Source organism: Stegostoma tigrinum, unplaced genomic scaffold (assembly GCF_030684315.1).
Source record: "Stegostoma tigrinum isolate sSteTig4 unplaced genomic scaffold, sSteTig4.hap1 scaffold_295, whole genome shotgun sequence".
Lineage (NCBI taxonomy): Eukaryota > Metazoa > Chordata > Chondrichthyes > Orectolobiformes > Stegostomatidae > Stegostoma > Stegostoma tigrinum.
In genome coordinates this window covers 40,001-45,000 of record NW_026728223.1, presented here as the reverse complement: position 1 = coordinate 45,000, position 5,000 = coordinate 40,001, and positions in this window count along the sequence as shown.

The following is a 5,000-nucleotide window of genomic DNA, read 5'->3' as shown; positions in this document are numbered from 1 at the left end:
CATGGGCTCAGAGTATCGAGTGTTAATCGCCCAGGTGTGTCGAACTTAAAATGGGCGGATTATCGAGTGTTTAATCGCCCGAGTGTCGAACTTAAAATGGGCGGATTATCGAGTGTTTAATCGCCCGAGTGTCGAACTTAAAATGGGCGGATTATCGAGTGTTTAATCGCCCGAGTGTCGAATGTCACGGCCAACATGTTCACAATTCGACAAAGCGTTCGAAAGTTCGACTATTAGCGTTCAAAAGTTCGACTGTTAGCGTTCAAAAGTTCGACAAAGTGTTCGCATGTTCGACAAAGTGTTCAAAATTCGACAAAGTGTTCGAAATTCGACAAAGTGTTCAAAATTCGACAAAGTGTTCAAAATTCGACAAAGTGTTCAAAATTCGACAAAGTGTTCAAAATCCGACCTCCGAGAGCTCTTTGGCATGCACACGAGTTCCAAATTGCCGCCCACCGTCTTTGGAACCGTTCCTCGGGCCCGTCTCAAAGTGGTCCCGAGCCGCCATTTTGTTCTAAAAAACGTGTTCCCGAAAATCTCCGGGTACCCCGCCAACCCCCCCGGCCGAAAATGACGAGTTGCACTTTGGGGGCGAATTTGAAATTTCAGTCCGACGATGAGGCACCGAAAGCCCGCAAACGGTACTCGGATCGTCCCCCTTGCCGACTTCCGTGATTTTTCAAAGTTAAAGTTTTCGGGCTGCGGACACTTTATTGCAACGGGGCAAGGCGCCGGGGCGAATTCCCACCCCTCCAGCGGGGCCCTGGAACTCCAACCCGGCGTGGATTTTCGGATTTTTCCCCTTCCCCACCGACTTTCCTCCGCTGACACTTAGAATTTTTTTTGACACTTAGAATTTTTTTTGACACTTAGAATTTTTTTGACACTTAGAATTTTTTTTGACACTTAGAATTTTTTTTGACACTTAGAATTTTTTTTGACACTTAGAATTTTTTTGACACTTAGAATTTTTTTGACACTTAGAATTTTTTTTGACACTTAGAATTTTTTTTGACACTTAGAATTTTTTTTGACACTTAGAATTTTTTTGACACTTAGAATTTTTTTTGACACTTAGAATTTTTTTTGACACTTAGAATTTTTTTTGACACTTAGAATTTTTTTGACACTTAGAATTTTTTTTGACACTTAGAATTTTTTTCTAAGTTTTTCCTTCTGGTTACTGACTTCCCTCGTCGGGCACGGGGATTTTCGACTTCCTCCTCCCGACCGAGGGGCCTCATTTTCGGGCATTTTCCTCAGATTTCCAAGCATTTTTAGACACTTTTCCCGACTTTTCCTGCTTACTGATTTCACACTTTTGGCCATTTTTATGCATTTTCCCGACTTTTCCTGCTTACTGATTTCACACTTTTGGCCATTTTTATGCATTTTCCCGACTTTTCCTGCTTACTGATTTCACACTTTTGGCCATTTTTAAGCATTTTCCTGGTTACTGATTTCACGCTTTTGGACATTTTCGGAGGTTCTGACGGCTTTTTCGCCTTACTGCTTCGGACATTTCGGGCACTTGGCTGACTTTTCCCGCTTACTCCTTCCGGGCTTTTACTCATTTTCGGAGGTTCTGACGGCTTTTTCGCCTTACTGCTTCGGACATTTCGGGCACTTGGCTGACTTTTCCCGCTTACTCCTTCCGGGCTTTTACTCATTTTCGGAGGTTCTGACGGCTTTTTCGCCTTACTGCTTCGGACATTTCGGGCACTTGGCTGACTTTTCCCGCTTACTCCTTCCGGGCTTTTACTCATTTTCGGAGGTTCTGACGGCTTTTTCGCCTTACTGCTTCGGACATTTCGGGCACTTGGCTGACTTTTCCCGCTTACTCCTTCCGGGCTTTTACTCATTTTCGGAGGTTCCGACGGCTTTTTCGCCTTACTGCTTCGGACATTTCGGGCACTTTGCTGACTTCTCCACCTTACTCCTTCCGGGCTTTTACTCATTTTCGGAGGTTCCGACGGCTTTTTCGCCTTACTGCTTCGGGCACTTTGCTGACCTTTTCCCGCTTACCCCTTTCAAGGTTTTGGACGTCTCCGGTCGGGTCCGCGCCCCTCGCCCGGGCCGGAACGCCTCCCCGCCGGCCGAGTTCCTCGGGGTCGCCCCCTCGCCCGGGAAAAACCGCTCCCCGCCGTCCCACAGCACTCCGACTCGGCCAGGCAGCCTCACGGGCACAGCGACTCCTGCCCACCTCGGGAACCGACGCCCCGCTCGGGCTCAGGCTCCGAAAAACCACCACAGCGGGGCAGCTACCCTCAATGCAGCCGAAATTCAAACTCCTCCCCTCCGAAAGGCGCGCCTCACCCGGCCACGGCCTCGGAACTGCTCCCCTTCCTCGGGATCGGCCCCTCGCCCGGGAAAACCCGCTCCCCGCCGTCCCACAGCACTCCGACTCGGCCAGGCAGCCTCACGGGCACAGCGACTCCTGCCCACCTCGGGAACCGACGCCCCGCTCGGGCTCAGGCTCCAAAAACCCACAACAGCGGGCAGCTACCCTCAATGCAGCCGAAATTCAAATTCCTCCCCTCCGAAAGGCGCGCCTCACCCGGCCACGGCCTCCAAATCGCTCCCCTTCCTCGGGATCGCCCCCTCGCCCGGGAAAACCCGCTCCCCGCCGTCCCACAGCACTCCGACTCGGCCAGGCAGCCTCACGGGCACAGCGACTCCTGCCCACCTCGGGAACCGACGCCCCGCTCGGGCTCAGGCTCCGAAAAACCACCACAGCGGGGCAGCTACCCTCAATGCAGCCGAAATTCAAATCCCTCCCCTTCGAGAGGCGCGCCTCACCCGGCCACGGCCTCCAAATCGCTCCCCTTAGGCGAAAATTAAGCCCCCGTGGCCGATAATACCCCTCCTTGATCGTGCACAAGGGCAGCTCCAAGTTGAACGGGCTCAGGCTCCAAAAACCCACAACAGCGGGCAGCTACCCTCAATGCAGCCGAAATTCAAATCCCTCCCCTTCGAGAGGCGCGCCTCACCCGGCCACGGCCTCCAAATCGCTCCCCTTAGGCGAAAATTAAGCCCCCGTGGCCGATAATACCCCTCCTTGATCGTGCACAAGGGCAGCTCCAAGTTGAACGGGCTCAGGCTCCAAAAACCCACAACAGCGGGCAGCTACCCTCAATGCAGCCGAAATTCAAATCCCTCCCCTTCGAGAGGCGCGCCTCACCCGGCCACGGCCTCCAAATCGCTCCCCTTAGGCGAAAATTAAGCCCCCGTGGCCGATAATACCCCTCCTTGATCGTGCACAAGGGCAGCTCCAAGTTGAACGGGCTCAGGCTCCAAAAACCCACAACAGCGGGCAGCTACCCTCAATGCAGCCGAAATTCAAATCCCTCCCCTTCGAGAGGCGCGCCTCACCCGGCCACGGCCTCCAAATCGCTCCCCTTAGGCGAAAATTAAGCCCCCGTGGCCGATAATACCCCTCCTTGATCGTGCACAAGGGCAGCTCCAAGTTGAACGGGCTCAGGCTCCAAAAACCCACAACAGCGGGCAGCTACCCTCAATGCAGCCGAAATTCAAATCCCTCCCCTTCGAGAGGCGCGCCTCACCCGGCCACGGCCTCCAAATCGCTCCCCTTAGGCGAAAATTAAGCCCCCGTGGCCGATAATACCCCTCCTTGATCGTGCACAAGGGCAGCTCCAAGTTGAACGGGCTCAGGCTCCAAAAACCCACAACAGCGGGCAGCTACCCTCAATGCAGCCGAAATTCAAATCCCTCCCCTTCGAGAGGCGCGCCTCACCCGGCCACGGCCTCCAAATCGCTCCCCTTAGGCGAAAATTAAGCCCCCGTGGCCGATAATACCCCTCCTTGATCGTGCACAAGGGCAGCTCCAAGTTGAACGGGCTCAGGCTCCAAAAACCCACAACAGCGGGCAGCTACCCTCAATGCAGCCGAAATTCAAATCCCTCCCCTTCGAGAGGCGCGCCTCACCCGGCCACGGCCTCCAAATCGCTCCCCTTAGGCGAAAATTAAGCCCCCGTGGCGGATAATACCCCTCCTTGATCGTGCACAAGGGCAGCTCCAAGTTGAACGGAGAAGTCAGTAACCAACCAAAAATAAGCTTGGTTACTGATTTCTCCCGTTGGTTACTGACTTCTCCCTTTGGTTACTGATTTCTCCCGTTGGTTACTCATTTCTCTTGTTGGTTACTGATTTCTCCCGTTGGTTACTGACTTCTCCCTTTGGTTACTGATTTCTCCCGTTGGTTACTGACTTCTCCCGTTGGTTACTCATTTCTCCCGTTGGTTACTCATTTCTCCCGTTGGTTACTCATTTCTCCTGTTGGTTACTGATTTCTTGGTTACTCATTTCTCTTCTTGGTTACTCATTTCTCCTGTTGGTTACTGATTTCTTGGTTACTCATTTCTCTTCTTGGTTACTCATTTCCCTTTCTGACACTTAGAATTTTTTTTGACACTTAGAATTCTTTTTGACACTTAGAATTTTTTTTGACACTTAGAATTTTTTTTGACACTTAGAATTTTTTTTGACACTTAGAATTTTTTTTGACACTTAGAATTTTTTTGACACTTAGAATTTTTTTTGACACTTAGAATTTTTTTTGACACTTAGAATTTTTTTTGACACTTAGAATTTTTTTTGACACTTAGAATTTTTTTGACACTTAGAATTTTTTTTGACACTTAGAATTTTTTTTGACACTTAGAATTTTTTTTGACACTTAGAATTTTTTTTGACACTTAGAATTCTTTTTGACACTTAGAATTTTTTTTGACACTTAGAATTTTTTTGACACTTAGAATTTTTTTGACACTTAGAATTCTTTTTGACACTTAGAATTTTTTTTGACACTTAGAATTTTTTTTGACACTTAGAATTTTTTTTGACACTTAGAATTTTTTTCTAAGTTTTTCCTTCTGGTTACTGACTTCCCTCGTCGGGCACGGGGATTTTCGACTTCCTCCTCCCGACCGAGGGGCCTCATTTTCGGGCATTTTCCTCAGATTTCCAAGCATTTTTAGACA